The sequence below is a fragment of the Oratosquilla oratoria genome, chromosome 40 (genome assembly GCF_046742065.1).
Source record: "Oratosquilla oratoria isolate Oo_2021 chromosome 40, ASM4674206v1, whole genome shotgun sequence".
Classification (NCBI taxonomy): Eukaryota; Metazoa; Arthropoda; class Malacostraca; order Stomatopoda; family Squillidae; genus Oratosquilla; species Oratosquilla oratoria.
Window position 1 is genome coordinate 44,635,582 of NC_134816.1, and position 16,608 is coordinate 44,652,189.

Below are 16,608 nucleotides of genomic sequence, written 5' to 3' on the forward strand. Positions count from 1 at the left end.
TTTCTTCGTATTCGCATAACTATAGAAATCTTTAGGGTCCGACTTGCTTGCCTCTGCAATATACTCTTCAAGATCTTTCTTACTACGTTTTATCAGTGTTTTGGTGTCGCGGCGAATTCTGTCTAGTGTTAGTTTATCGTCTTGGCTTTTAGTTGATAAATACTTTTTGTACGCACTCCTTTTACGAGATAGAGGAGGAGAAGGGGGAGGAGGAGGAAGATGTAGAGGAGGAGTAGGGGGAGGAGAGGGAGAAGAAAGGAGTAGGAGTGGGAGGTGGAATTGGTGTAGGAAGAAGAAGAGTTGAAGTAGGAGGAGGAGGCGTAGGACTAAGAAGAGGAGGAAGAGATGGAGGCGTAGGAGGAAGAGTAGGACAAGGAGGGGAAAGAGGAGGTGGAGGAGAAAGAGGAGTAGAATAAGGAGGAAGAGTAGGTGAGGAAGGAGGAAGAATAGGAATAAGTGGTGGGTTAGAACGAGGAGGAGGAGGAAGAAAAGGAGGAGTAAGGGAGGAGGAAGAGAAGGAATAGAAAGAGGTGGTGGAGGAGGAGGAAGAGGTGGAGGAGGAGGAGGAAGAAAAGGAGGAGTAAGGGAGGAAGAAGAGAAGGAATAGAAAGAGGTGGTGAAGGAGGAGGAGGAGGAAGAGGAGTAGGAGGAGGAAGAGGAGGAGGAGTAGGAGGAGGAAGAGGATGCAGTACGCAGAAGAGAATGATAAGAAAGGAGATTTCGAAGATGAGGAGAAAGAGGGGAACGATAAAAGAGGGAAGAGGGGAATTAGTTGATAACTGGTCTGCGAATAAAGAAAAGAGGATTAGGCGATTGGTCGAAGAAAGGGGAAACGAAAGGAAGGAAGGAAGAGGGGAGAAGGCAGGAAGAGGGGAAAAGAGGGGAGAAGAAGAAGACAATGAAGGGGGAAGCTGTGTTTTGAAGCGTAGAATTAATAAAGAAGGAAGAGGGGAGGAGGAGAAGAAGAGGATGGAGGGGAAGGAGGAGAGGAAGGAAGAGGGGAGAAGAAGAGGACGATGAAGGGGAAGTAGAGGAAGGAGGGGGAGAGGGAAAGGAAGAGGTAAGAAGAAGAGGACGATGAAGGAGGAGGAGAGGAAGGAAGGAGGGAAAAGGAAGATTGAAGAAGAGGAGAAGGAAGAAGGAAGGAAGGCGAAGCTGAAGAAGAAGAGGGCTTGAAAATAAGAAGAGGAGGAGAAGGGGGAATGGGAAATTGAAGAAGAGGAGGAAGAGCAGAAGGAAGGGGAAATTGAAGAAGAGGGCTTGAGAAGAAGAGGAGGAGGAAGGAACACAAAAGGTTGAAGAAGAAGAAGAGGAGGAGGAGAATGAGGAAGGAAGGAAGGAAGGGGAAGAAGAGGGCTTGAGAAGAAGAAGAAGAGGAGGAAGGACACACAAAAGGTTGAAGAAAAAGAAGAGGAGGAGGAGAAGGAAGAAGGAAGGGGAAATTGAAGAAGAGGGCTTGAGAAGAAGAGGAGGAAGAAGGACACACAAAAGGTTGAAGAAAAAGAAGAGGAGGAGAAGGAGGAGGAAGGAAGGAAGGGGAAATTGAAGAAGAGGGCTTGAGAAGAAGAGGAGGAGGAGGAAGGACACACAAAAGGTTGAAGAAAAAGAAGAGGAGGAGAAGGAAGAAGGAAGGGGAAATTGAAGAAGAGGGCTTGAGAAGAAGAGGAGGAAGAAGGATGCACAAAAGGTTGAAGAAAAAGAAGAAGAGGAGAGGGAGAAGGAGGAGGAAGGAAGGAAAGGGAAGTCAAAGAAGAAGAGGACATGAAAAGAGGAGGAGGAGGAGGAGGAGGAAGGACACACAAAAGGTTGAAGGAGAAGAAGAAGAAGAGAAGTAGAAGGAGGAAGGAAGGAAGGGGAAGTCAAAGAAGAAGAGGACATGAAAAGAGGAGGAGGAGGAGGAGGAGGAAGGACACACAAAAGAAGAAGAGGAAGAAGAATGCAAGACACGCGAGTATAACTGAAACAAAGTGAACAGCGAAGGAGGGGAGAAGAAGAAAGATGGGAGAGGAGAGGAGAAGAGAGGGGAAGAGAGGAGAAGAGAGGAGAGGAGAGGGGAATGAAGAAGAAGTGAAAGGTTTACAAGAAAAAGTACGAAGTGAAGAAGACAAAAGAGGGAAGAAGAAGAAGAAGAAGAAGGATAGGACAAGGGCAAGGTGAAGAAGAAGAAGAAGAATAAGGCGAAGAAGAAGACAAAAGAGGGAAGAAGAAGAAGAAAAAGAAGAAGTAGTAGTAGAAGAAGGATAGGACAAGGGCAAGGTGAAGAAGAAGAAGAAGAGGGAGAAGAAGAAGAAGAGGGAGAAGAAGAAGAAGAGGGAGGAGAAGTAGAAGATTAGGACAAGAAAGAGCAAGGTGAGGAAGAGGAAGAAGAAGAAAAAGAAGAGGTGGAGGAAAGAGAAGAGATGGAGGAAGAAGAGGAGGAGGATCAAAGAGATGAAGTAAGAAGAGGAGGAGGATCAAAGAGATGAAGTAAGAAGAGGAGGAGGAGGAGGAGGAAAAAGAAGAGGGGGAGGATGAGGAGGAATAAAAAGAAGAGGTGGAGGAGGAAGAAGAAGTGAAGGAAAAAGAAGAGGGGGAGGAGGAAGAAGAGGAGGAGGAGGAGTAGGAGGAAGAAAAAGAAGATATGGAGGAAGAAGAAGAAGGTGAAGAAGAGGAAGAAAAATATGTAGAGGGAATGAGAAAGAAGAAAAAAAATAGTCAAAAAATCGTAGGAGTAGAAAGGAATAATAGAAGAGGAAGAAGATGCATTGGGGGGGGGATTGTAAATGGGACAAAGGGCAGAGGGAAGAAAGGAGGAGGAGGAGGAGGAGGAGGAAGCACACGAAGTGGATAATTGAAGAGGGACTGGAATAAGAAACGGGGGAAGAGGAGGAGGAGGAGGAGGAACAGGAGGGGAGATTGAGGAAAAGATGGAAATAGATGTGGGAGATGAAAAGGAGGAGGAGGAGGAGGGGCAAGGGACGAGGAAGATGGTAAGGAGGAAGAGGAGGAGGAGGAGGCAAGAGATGAAGATGAGGAGGAGGAAGAAAAGGAGGAGGGGCAAGAGACGAGAAAGATGAGGAGGAGGAGGAGGCAAGAGACGATGAGGAGGAGGAGACAAAAGACGAGGAGGAGGAGGCAAGAGACGATAAAGAGGAGGAGGCAAAAGACGATGAGGAGGAAGAGGAGGAGGAGGAGGCAAGAGACGAGGAAGAGGTGGGGGGCGGTGGAGGAGGCTGAGGAAGCGAGGGTAGTGGATGCGGAAGATAATGATGTGGTTGTTGGTGGTTGTGGTGGAAGAGGTGGTGGATGTGGTGTTGGGTGTCATGATTGTTGTGGTGTTAGTGGTATTGGTGGTGGTATGGTAGTGGTGGTGGTAGTAGTGGTTGTGGTATGGTTGTGGTTGTGGTGAAAAATGACACCACCTATCAGGAAAGAGGTGGAACAGAGAAATCGAGTAGGAAGAAGAAAAAGGGAACGCGCGCACACACGCACACACACACACACACGCACACACACGCACACACACACACGCACATACACACACACATACACACACACACACACACACACACACACACACATATATATATATATATATATATATATATATATATATATATATACACTGTATATGTATACACACACGCATACGCACATACATACACACATGCACATACACACGCACATACAGTACATACATGCACTTACACATACACACACACACACATACACATGCACATACATACATGCACATACACACACACATACACGCAATTACACACACGCGAAAATACAAGAAAAGGGTCAGACAAAATGAAGAAGAAAACACAAGGAAAGGAAGAAAAGAGGAGGAGGAGGAGGAACAAGGAGGAGAGAGGAGGAGGGGAAGATGGAGTAAAATACGTTGGGGGATCGATAGAGGAGGAAAAGGGAAAGGAGGAGGAGGAAGAGGAAGAGGCTGTGGACGGTGGCATGGAAGAAGAGGAAAACGTGAAAAGAGAAGCAGGAGAGGAAGAGAGCGAAGAGGGGGAATATTGATAAAAGAAAAACTGGACGGGGAATGGATGTGAAAGTGGAGAGAGAGAAAGAGAGGTGAGGGAGAGAGAGAGAGAGAGAGAGGAGAAGAAGTAGAGAGAGAGAGAGAGAGAGAGGTAAAGGAGAGAGAAGAGAGGTGAGAGAAAGAGAGAGTAGAGTCGGAGAGAGGTGAGAGAGAGAGAGAGAGTAGAGTCGGAGAGAGGTGAGAGAGAGAAGGAGAGAGAGAGAGAGAGGACATCCGGATTCCTCTCAAGCGAAGCGTCACCTCGCCTGGAATGTCTGGAAGGGGGGAGGGGGAGATTCCTGGAGGAGGAAGAAGGAGAATAATGAGAAACAAGAAGAGACAGAGGAGGAGGAGGAGGAGGAGGAGAAGAACAGGAAAAGAAAGGAGGAGGAGGAGGATGGTAGTGAGAAACAGGAAAAAGCTGAGGAGGAAGAAAAAGAAGAAGAGGAGGAGGAGAAAAAGAAAGGGGAAGAAGAAGGAGAAACAGGAAGAGACAGAGGAAGAGGAGGAGGAAGAAGACTAATGAGAAATAGAAAGAGAAAGATGAGGAGGAAGAATGATAATAATGAGAAACAGGAAGAGAAAAAGGAGGAATGAAGAGGAAGAAGGAGAGTGAGGAGGGGGAGAATGGAGGAAGGGAGGGAAAGAGGAAGGCAAGGAGAGAAGGATGGAAAGAAAGAAGGAAGGGAGGGAGGGAGGGAGGGAAAGAGGAGAAACGGAGGGAAGGATGAAGGGAAAGAGGAAGGAAAGGAAGGAGGGAGGGAAGGAAAGAGTAAAGAAAGGAAAGGAGGGAGAGAGGAAAGGAGGGAGAGAGGAAGGGAGGGAAAGAGGAAAGAGAGGAAGGAAGGACAGAGGGAAAGAGAGGAAGGAAGGACAGAGGGAAAGAGAGGAAGGAAGGACAGAGGGAAAGAGGAGAGGGAGGGAAGGAAGGAGAGAGGGAAAGAGGTGAGGGAGGGAAGGAAAGAGGAAGGAAAGAAAGGAGGGAGAGAGGAAAGGAGGGAAAGAGGGGAGGGAGGGAAGGAAGGAGAGAGGGAAAAAGGAGAGGGAGGGAAGGAAGGAGGGATGGAGGGAAAGAGGAAAGAAAGGAAGGAGGGAGAGAGGAAAGGAGGAAGGAGAGAGGGAAAGAGGGGAGGGAGGGAAGGAAGGATGGAGGGATAGAAGTGTGGAGGGAGGGAGAGAGGAACGGAAGAATGTGGATGTCGTGGGTCTTCCGGAAGAGGAGGGACAAGTGGAGGGTTTGTTCCTGCCCCCAGAGGAGGAGGGAGGGCTGGTGGAGGAGGAGGAGGGAGGGCTGGTGGAGGTGGTCTATTCCGGTCTGGGGTTGGGTCTGGGTGGTCTGGGGGGGGTGTCTGGTGTTTCTGGGGCTGAAGCCACTAATTCGAAAACTTTTTCTTCTTCTTCCTCCTCTTCTTTGTCCTCTTCTTTCTACCTTTCTTGTTCTTTTTTTTTCGTCTTTGTCTTCTTCCTCTTCGTCGTCTTCTTCCTCGTCTTCCTCTCATCCGTCTTCTCATTATTCTTCTTCTGTTTCTTGTACGTCCCTTTCTTCTCTCATTCTTCTTCTTCCTGTTTCTTCTTCGTATTTTTCTTCTTCTTCCTCCTATGTTTCTTCTTCGTATTTTTCTTCTTCTTCTTCTTCTACCTCTGTTTCTTCTTCTACTTCTTCTTCTTCTACCTCTGTTTCTTCTTCTTCTTCTTCTTCCTCTGTTTCCTCTTCGTATTTTTCTTCTTCTTCTTCTTCTTCTGCTTCTTTTTCTTCTCATTCTTCTTCTTCTTATTATTTTTCGTCTTCTTTCTACTTCCTTTTCTTCTTCTTCTTCATATTTGAGTTCCTCTTCTTGAAGATCTTCGATTGATTGTTCTATGGCTCAGAATTGTTTATAAATTGTTTATGAAATTAAATAATTGAATTGAATTAATTAAGTAAAGTAGCTAAGGAAGATAGGATTATTAAGAAAATAAATAAATAAACAAATCGTGAAAATAGAGAGAGAGAGAGAGAGAGAGAGAGAGAGAGAGTCTTTCACAGATACAGATAGACAAAGGAGAGACAGACACAAAAAAGACGGGCACAGACACAGACACGTAGAGAGAGAGAGAGAGAGAGAGACACAGACACAGAGAAAGAGAGACACAGAGAAAGAGAGACACAGAGAAAGAGAGACACAGAGAAAGAGAGACACAGAGAAAGAGAGACACAGAGAAAGAGAGACACAGAGAAAGAGAGACACAGAGAAAGAGAGACACAGAGAAAGAGAGACACAGAGAAAAAGAGAGACAGAGAGAGAGAGAGAGAAACCTCGATGGATGAGGAGGAGGAGGACAACCTATTGTTATATCTTTGATGCCTCCCTCCGTCATCCAACTGTTTTTAATCAGCATTTTGTGGATGCTGAGGACATTCCCACCTAGTGCCCCTCTTTCCCCTCTCCCCCTCTTTCCCCTCTCCCCCTCTTTCCCCTCTCCCCCTCTTTCCCCTCTCCCCCTCTTCCCCTCTCCCCCTCTTTCCCCTCTCCCCCTCTTTCCCCTCTCCCTCTTCTCCTCCCCTTCTTCCCCTCTCCCCCTTCCCCTCTGTCCCTCCCCCTCTTTCCCCTCTCCCTCTTCTCCCTTCCCCTCTCCCCTCTCCCCCTCCCCTCTTTCCCCTCTTTCCCCTCTCCCCCTCCCCTCTCCCCCTTCCCCTCCCCTCTCCCCCTCTTTCCCCTCTCCCCTTCTTTCCCCTCTCCCCCTTCCATTCTCCCCCTTTCCCTTCTCCCTCTTCCCCTTCTCCATCTCCTCCCCTTCTTCCCCCTCCCCTTTCCCACTCCCCCTTCCTCTCCCCTCTCCCTCTCTGTCTTTCCCCTCTCCCCCTCCCCCTCTTTCCCTTCTCCTCTCCTTCCCCCTCTCCCCTTTCCCACTCTTCCCCTCTCCCCCTCCCGCTCTCTTTCCCCTCTCCCCTCCCCTCTCTCCCCTTCTCCTCTTCTTTCCCCTTCTCCTCTTCTTTCCCCCTCACTCTCCTTCCCCCTCTCCCTCTATCTCTTTCCCTCTCCCTCTCCCTCCTCCCCCTCTCCCCCTCCCGCTCTCTTTCCCCTCTCCCCTTCCCTCTCTCCCCCTCTCCTCTTCCCCCTCCTTCCTCTTCTTTCCCCCTCAATCTCCTTCCCCCTCTCCCTCTCCCTCTTCCCCCTTCCCCTCTCCCCTTCCCCTTCCCCTCTCCCCTTCCCCTCTTTCCCTCTCCTCTCTCCCTCCTTCCCCTCCTTCCCCCTCTCTCCCCCTCTGACACTCTCCCCCTCTCCAATTGGACATCTCTCCATACCCAACTCTCCAATTGGGCATTTTCCCCTCACCTCTACCCTTCCTCTTCTCCCCTCGCTCTCTCTCTCTCCCCCTTCCCCTCTCTCCCCCTCCTTCCTCTTCATTCCTCCTCCATCTTCCCCTCCTTCCCCCTCTCTCCCCTTCCCCCTCTCTCCCCCTCCTTCCCCTTCATTCCTCCTCCATCACCCTCTCCTTCCCCCTCTCTCCTCTTTTTCCTCCTCTCCCCTTCCCCCTCTCCCTTCCCCCTCCCCAATTAGGCCACTTACCTTTCCCTCTCCCACTCTCCCTCGCCCCTCCCCTTCCCTTCCCCCTCTCCCTCCCCACCCCTTTTCTCCCACCCCCTCTCCCCTCCCCCTCTCCCATCTCTTCCTTTCTCCTCCTCCCCCTTTCTCCTCCTCCCCCTTTCCCCTCCTTCCCCTCCTCCCCCTTTCCCCCTCTCCCCTCCTCCCCCTTTCCCCCTCTCCCCTCCTCCCCCTTTCCCCCTCTCCTCCCCACCCCCTCTCTCCATCCCCACCCCCTCTCTCCATCCCCACCCCCTCTCCCTCTTCCCTCGCCCTCTCCTCTCACCCTCTTTCCCTCTATCCCCTCACCCTCTCTTCCTCTCCCCTAACCCTCTCTCCTCTCTCTCTCTCTCTCTCTCTCTCTCTCTCTCTCTCTCTCTTCCCTCTTCCTCTTCCACTCTTCCCACCTTCAAATGGGCCTCTCCCCCATCTCCCTCTATCTCCGTCTCCCCTTGTTCCCCTTCTCTCTCTCTCCCTCTCCCTTCCTCCTCCCTTCCTCCTCCCTTTCTCCCCTCTCCCCTCTCCCCCTTCTCCCCTCTCCCCTTCTCCCCTCTCCATTCTCCCCTCTCCTCTTCTCCCCTCCCCCTTTCCCCCCTTCTCCCCCTCTCCAATTGAGCCTTTTTTCTCCCCCCCCCCCTGGTCGTCGCCCCTGACGTTGACAAATCGCTTTCGAAAGCCGAGTGATTGGTGATTGGCAGCCAGCCGAGGCGGTGGAGGCCCTCCTCCTCTTCCTCCTCCTCTTCCTCCTCCTCCTCCTCCTCCTCCTCCTCCTCCTCTTCGCTGCGGTCGGGCACCCAGACTGCTCCGCCCACTTGTTTTGATGGGGTAGATTGGCGCCAATCGTCAGCTCTCTCTCTCTCTCTCTCTCTCTCTCTCTCTCTCTCTCTATCTCTCTCTCCCTCTCCCTCTCTCTCTCCCCCTCTCTCTCTCCACTTTTATTTATTTATTTATTATTTTTACTATGACAAACTCGTGGAGTGGTCCTGGTAATTTTTTTTTTTATAAATAATTTTTTATATTCATATTGTAAATATATATATATATATATATATATATATAATATATTTCTACAATGTAAAATCTATGAAAGTTTTGTTATTGCATTCTGCATGCATGGTTCTGTTTTGAGACGAGTTAGAAGTGTTGTCAAAATTTCTAGATACAAAATATTTAGACGTTTTACATTTACTGGTGGTATCTACTTGTATACCTGGTTGGAGCTGTACTCATGAGGTCCCGTCTCTATACTTCCACTCATCAAACTTTCCCTTAAATTCGTTCATGGCGTTGGGTTGGGTTCTATTTTCACTTGATTTGTTTGTGTGTGTATGTATGTGCGTGCGTATATACGTGTGTGTGCATGCGCGTGTATGCGTGTGTGTATGCACGCGCGTGTGTGTATGCGCTCGTGTGTACGTGCGCGTGTGTACGTGTGTATGCGCATGCGTGTATATGTGTGTGTGTATGCGCACGCGTGTGTACGTGTGTATATGCGCACGCGTGTGTGTGTGTGTGTATGAGCGTCCATGTGTGTGTGTACGCGCGCGTGTGTGTATGTGTATGCGCTTGCGTGTGTGTGTGTGTGTGTGTGTGTGTGTGTGTGTGTGTGTGTGTGTGTGTGTGTGTGTGTGTGTGTGTGTGTGTGTGTGTGTGTGTGTGATAGTTTGCCACAAATGAGCTGAAGAACGGTTCCGCCGTATTGACACTTCGATTCCGACAGACTCCGTCGGATTCCGACAGACTTTGATCGATGACTCCCTGAGCGGTGTCCGTCACTCCTCCCCGACAGGTGACAACACAGGTCACGATTAACTCCCCCCTCCTCCTCCTCCTCCTCCTCCTCCTCCTCCTCCTCCTCCTCCTCTTCCTCCTCCTCCTCCTCTTCCTCCTCCTCCTACTCTTCCTCCTCCTCCTCCTCTCACACACCCCACTCCTCCTCCTCCTCCTCCTCCTCCTCCTCTCACACACCCCACTCCTCCTCCTACTCTTCCCACTCCTACTCCCTCTACTTCTTCTCCTTCTCCTCCTACACCTCTTCCTCCCACTCCTCCTCCCACTCCTCCTCTCTCACGCCCACTCCTCTTACTCCTCCCACTCCTACCTACTCCTTCTACTTCTTCTCCTTCTCCTCCTACACCTCTTCCTCCCACTCCTCCTCCCACTCCTCCTCCTCCTCCTCCTCCTCCCACTCCTCCTCCTCCTCCTCCTCCCACTACTCCTCCTCCCACTCCTACTCCTACTCCTACTTCTCCTCCCGCTCCTTCTTCCTCTTTTTCTCTTCCTCCTCTTCCTCCTTCCCCTCTTCCTCCTCTTCCTCCTCCCACTCTTCCCACTTCTCGCGGGACTCGAACCCGTGGCAAGTTGGAGACAAGCTTCGCATGCTTCCGACTGCGACGTGAGGGGTGCCTCACTCTCACTCCTCGCCTGTCTCCCCCCCCCCTCTCTCTCTCTCTCTCTCTCTCTCTCTCTCTCTCTCTCTCTCTCTCTCTCTCCCCCTATTTCTCTCTCTCTTTCTTTCTCTCTCCCTCCCTCTCTCTATTTCTCTCTCCCTATCTCTCCTTCCCTCTCTCCCCTCCCTCCCTCCCTCCCTCCTTCTCCCCCTCCCTCCCTATTTCTCTTTCTCTCCCTATTTCTCTCTCTCCCTATCTCTCCCTCCCCCTCCTTTCTCTCCCTCCCCCTCCTTTCTCTCCCTCCCTCCCTCCCCCCCTTCTTTCTCTCCCTCCCTCCCCCCCCTTCTTTCTCTCCCTCCCTCCCTCTCTCTCAGAATTTATTTATTAAAATGAAAATGAGGGTAGCTAAGGGATGCTCCTTGCGGGATCCCTCCAGCATAGTCTATGGGTCCTTTGGGAGCTCGGCTATTGCTTTGTTCCTGACGACGTACGTCTTTGTGAATTTTCTTTTTGTTTATAATTTTAACTTGTATATGTTTGTTTTATTTGTTTTAATGATCTATTCATTTTTATTACGTCTTTGTGAAATTTCTTTTTTTATAATTTTAACTTGTATATGTTTGTTTTATTTGTTTTAATGATCTATTCATTTTTATTACGTCTTTGTGAAATTTCTTTTTTTATAATTTTAACTTGTATATGTTTGTTTTATTTGTTTTAATGATCTATTCATTTTTATTACGTCTTTGTGAATTTTCTTTTTTTTATCATTTTAACTTGTATATGTTTGTATTATTGTTTTAATGATCTATTCATTTTTATTAGGTATTTGTGAATTTTCTTTTTTTTATCATTTTAACTTGTATATGTTTGTATTATTGTTTTAATGATCTATTCATTTTTATTAGGTATTTGTGAATTTTTTTTTTTATAATTTTAACTTGTAAATGTTTGTTTTTAGTATTTTAATTATCTATTTGTATTAGGTCTTTGTGAATATTCTTTTTTATAATTTTATCTTGTAAATGTTTGTTTTATTGTTTTAATGATTTATTTATTTTTATTACGTCTTTGTGAATTTTTTTTATCATTTAATCTTGTATATATATTTGTTTTATTGTTTTAATGATTTATTTATTTTATTACGTCTTTGTGAATTTTTTTTGTCATTTAATCTTGTATATGTTTTATTATTTGTTTAATGTTTTTTGTTTTTATAAATTTTTCATGCACGTTTACAGATGGTGTTTTTTATTTATTAATTTATTGTTATTATCATTATTTCTATTCTATTTTCAGCTTTGATGTATAGGTTCTTCTTCACTCAATCTTAAGCTGTATAGTCGAATATTCTCATAATTTATATACATATTGTGTAAGTTTAAGACAGATTGAACACTTTTAGAAGCTCTGCCAAGGGATTCGAACCCTGACCTGTGCGTGCATAATCACGAAGTCAAGACACACACACACACACACACACACACACACACACACACACACACACACACGTAGCTCAGTCGTTAGCGTCTTGACTTCGTGATTATGCACGCACAGGTCAGGGTTCGAATATATATATATAATATAAAATATATATATATATATATACCGGTATATATATGTATGTATGTATGTATATACATCCACATATATTGACTAACACACACACACACACACACACACACACACACACACACACACACACACACACATGTACTCACGTACACTACACACACCTACAAATATATGCGCACACACACACAAATTCACACACACACACACACACGCACGTACACACGTACATATACGCACAAACGTATACACACGTACATATACGCACACATACACACACGCACGTACACACACGCACACACGTACATATACGCACAAACGTATACACACGTACACATGCACACACACACACACGACTCGATGGCGCTGTTGGTAGAGTCCCAGACTGTCAGTATGGTGGTACCAGGTTCGAATCCTGCCCAGGGCTGAAATCATTTCAGTATCACTGCACTTCGAGTCGTTACTCCAACTCGTGTGCGGGAGTTGGGTGAGTGTGTGTGCGTGTAAGGTGCATTACTCATAGATCGGTCATATAAAATTATAAGCTCTGAACTCTCTTCCGGGAATCAAATAGTTGTCGATCATGAGTCCAACACGTGATCCAAGACCATGGAGAATCACACACACATGTACTCACACACGTACATATACGCACAAACGTATACACACGGACATACACACGTATACACACACACACACACACAGACAGACAGAACCATAAAAACAAAATTTTCTGTAAAGAAACTTGGAAGTCTGACATTGAGGCAATTCCCTCTGGCTTTGTCGGGATCAGAAACGCCGCGTCTTCTTATCCTCCCCGTCAAAGGGGGGAGAAGACCCTAATGGACGTACTGCGGACATAAAAAAGTGTACCAGGGGTTGCGATTGCGTGCCAGAAGGTGCCTTCGCGACCCTATAGCTTCTGTAAGACGTTAGTAAAGAAGTTAATATCTGGGGGTGGGGGTTGTATTATTAAATGTGAAATTCGGGGCTCCAAAGGAATAGTTTCTTTGTTTTAAGTTATCGAGCGCATGAAGATTTTTTTTTGAGTGGGATTTTTTCTATATTTTTTATTATTAATTTTTATTGAATGATATTTATTTTCTAATATTTTTGTTTTTTTGTCTTTTTTATATCTATATACATATATATATATATATACATATATATATATATTATATATATATATATATATATACAGTATTATGGCAAAGGTGGAGGGGGGAAACACGGGTCTTTATCTGAATATCGAGTTTATTCCTGACCGGTTTCGCTTACAATAGCTTCTTTAGGGGAGTGTTACTCTGGGTCGAAGTTGGCGATTTAACATTCCTCTGAAGAAGCTATTGTAAGCGAAAACGGTCAGGAATAAACGCGATATTCAGATAAAGAGCAGAATTCTCTCGATGTGAAAAGATTATTGTCTCGCCAAAAATATAGCCTCTCGTATCGTCACCGTTATCGTGCCAATCTATGACGTCACATCTGCATTCGTGATGCATGACGTCATCATTGGGAATGACGCGTCATGCCAGGCGGCTGACGGCGGCCTCTCAATGCACGACGACGATGAAGGTGCATCACTGTCAGCTGGCTCACTGTCAGCCGAGCCAGCTGGCTGACAGAACCAGCTGCCTGTCAGATGGTGGATGCGCGTCTTGCGAGGCGGCATAAGCTTCCAGGTCCTCCTTGATGCTGTCTTGCTTATCCCTTTTGCAAGCGCGCCCACGCACGCCCATGCACGCCTCCGCACGCCCACGTCTCGGCACGAGCATGCCATTCACACACACCCGCAAACGTGGGTACGGATAGCGTTATCCGAAGATGAAGATTCTGGGACAAATGTATTCACACATCCAGACAGCATCTCGGAATGCGTATATATATATATATATATATATATATATATATATATATATATATATATATATATATATAATGCGTGTTTGTACACGTATGTACTTTTCATTAAGACTTATGGGAACACAATTTATATATTTTCTCTTTAACGAAAACATGTTTGGAACATGTCGAGAACTATTGGAAACAATTTAGAAACATGTCAGGGGCATGTTAGAAACATGTTGAGAACATACCAGGAACATACTAGGGAATTTGAAGAAACATGTTGGGAACATATTATGTTCGCGTTATAAACAAGTTAGTAACATGTCAGGGGCATGTTAGAAACATGTTGACAACATGTCAGGGACTTGTTGGAAACATGTTGGGAACATTATTTTCATATTAGAAACATGTTGACATGTCAGGGACTTGTTAGGAACATGTTGGGAACATGTTGAGAACATATGTTCATGTTAGAAACATGTTGACAACATGTCAGGGACTTGTTATAAACATGTTAGGGACATGTGAGGAACATGTTTCTTGTAATGAAACATAAATTTAATAACGAATGAACAGGAGCTGACTTCAACTCAAAGATGAATAAAATCACCTGGCGTCACCTGTGGGACCAAACCTGGATGACGTCATGGGAGGGAGTGGGAGGGGAGGAAGGAGAGGGTCTCCCCTCGGGTGAATAAAATCACCTGACGGCAACTGAATAAACGCGTTAGGGCCACAGAAGGAAGCGTAAGGGAACTGCTTGACGTGTCCTTTTCCTCTTCCTCCTCTTCTTCCTCCTCCCCCGCTGAAGGAGGAAGGGGGACCTTATCTTCCTACTCCTCTTCCTCCTTCACCTCTTCCTCTCCCTACTTCTCTTCCTCCTCTTTCGTCTCCTCTTCCCCCGAAAAAGGAAGGGGATACCTCCTCCTCCTCCTCCTTCCTCCTTTTCTTTCTCTTCTTCCTCTTCCCCTCCCTCCTCTTCCTCCTCTCTCGCTGAAGGAGGAAGAGGGTCTTTCTCCTCCTCCTCTTCTTCCTTGTTCTCCTCTTCCTCTTCCTCTTATTCCTCCTCCTCTTCCTCTTATTCCTCCTCCTCCTCTTCCTCTTATTCCTCCTCCTCTTCCTCATTTTCCTCCTCTCCCGTCGAAGAATGAAGGGATTTCTTTCTTCTTCTCCTCCTCTTCCTCTTTCTCTTCTTCCTCCATTTCCTCCTCTTCTTCCGCAGAAGAATGGAGTCCTCCTCCCCCTCCTCCTCCTCCTCCTCCCCCTCCTCCCCCACTCCTCCCCTCCTCCTCCTCCCCCCTCCTCCCCTCCTCCCCTCCTCTTCTTCCTTCTCTTTCTCCTCTATCTCCTCCTCTTCCCTCCCCCTCCCCCCCCGGACCCTGCACTGCGCCCAGACGTATGTCATTCCGGGTTCCCGTACTCTTTCCCGAAGTGGCTCCTCCTCCTCCTCCTCTTCCTCCTCCTCCTCGTTCTCGTTCTCGTTCTCGTTCTCCTCCGGAGGGTCCGCGAATGTTATTCCGGTTTGTTTATCATCTGAACGTCCGGGGGGGGGGGAGTCCTCTCCCCCCCCCCGGACCCGGAGGCTGAGCCAATCACGAAAGCGCGTCGCTATGTGCATGTATGTGCGTTTTGTGTGTGTACTTTTTGTACACGAAAAAGAAACGTTCATAATGTGTACATATTTATATGTGGACATGTGTACATTAACCCATACAATGAATCATATCACATACATATAGGCACACACACGTACATACTGTACATACATACATACTGTACATGCATACATATATACATACATACATAAATGCAACCATATATACATACATGCATACATACTGTACATACATACTGTACATGCATAAATAGATGCAACCATATATACATACATGCATACATAGGAACATAAGAATGGAGGAGGAGACTACAGTAGATTACATTGACTACACTAGGCAGTTCCATGTCTCTAACCACCTGTCATCCCTATCCATAACGTAATCTAAGCTTCACACACACATACACACACACACACACACACACACACACACACACACACACACACACACACACACACACACACACACATGTGCTAGGCAGTTCCATGTCTCTTAACCACCTGTCATCCCTACCTATAACATTATCTAAGCTGGTCACACACTCACATAGACGCACACACACACACACACACACACACAGCTCTCATCAGGGAGGTTAATAACTGTCGATCACGAGTCCAACACGTGATCCGAGACCATGGTGAATCACACACACACACACACACACACACACACACACACACACACACACACACATTTATATGTAACATAGACTAAATTACAAGAACGAATATGAAACTGTCTGAAGAGGATTTAACGTATGAAGAAGGGACAGAGGAGGCCATTCAGAAGGGGCAAGGTCAGACTGCATACACTGAGGTTAAAATAGAGTTCTTGGTGGAGTCGGACGTCGCTTGCTGGCGAACGAATTGCTGACGGAGGAAGATTCTGAGACAAATGTTCTCAAGAACTCTCCGGTTGCGGAAATTGGCATCTTAATGGAGAGCGGGGAGGGAGGGGGAGGGGGAGGGGGGGTGACACCTGTGTATTCAGGAAACTGCTCTGGGGTGGTTGGGTGACCTACGGAACGAGGTCACGGGCTAGGGGATGGTCTCTGGAATGACGTGTAATGAGGGACCCCCCTACCCCCCCAAAAAAAAAAATAAATAAATAAATAAAGAAAGAAATTAATAGATAAATAAAATAAATAAATGAAATAATAATAAAGTAATAATACATATACCAAGGGCTTTCCCCACCCAAAAAAAAAAAAATAAATAAATAAATAAATAAATAAATAAAATAAAATGATAAAGTAGTAATACATGCACATACTAAGGGCTTTCCCCCCCTCAAAAAAAAAAAAAGATAAATAAATAAATAAAATAATAATAAAGTAATAATACATACTTATACCAAAGGCTTTTTTCCCCCTTACAAGGGTGGTAGCCAAAAGACAAAGGCATAAAAACCACTCCCACCCATTCCACCCCTATCACACTCCACTCCCTTCCAACCTCTTCCCTCCCTCTTGGCAATAATAATAATAATAATAAATAATAGTAATGATGATAATGAATAGAAATAGAAAATAGATCAAATATTTCAAAATTTGTCTTAGATTTATGATATTAAGATTCTTGAAATATGTTTTCAGA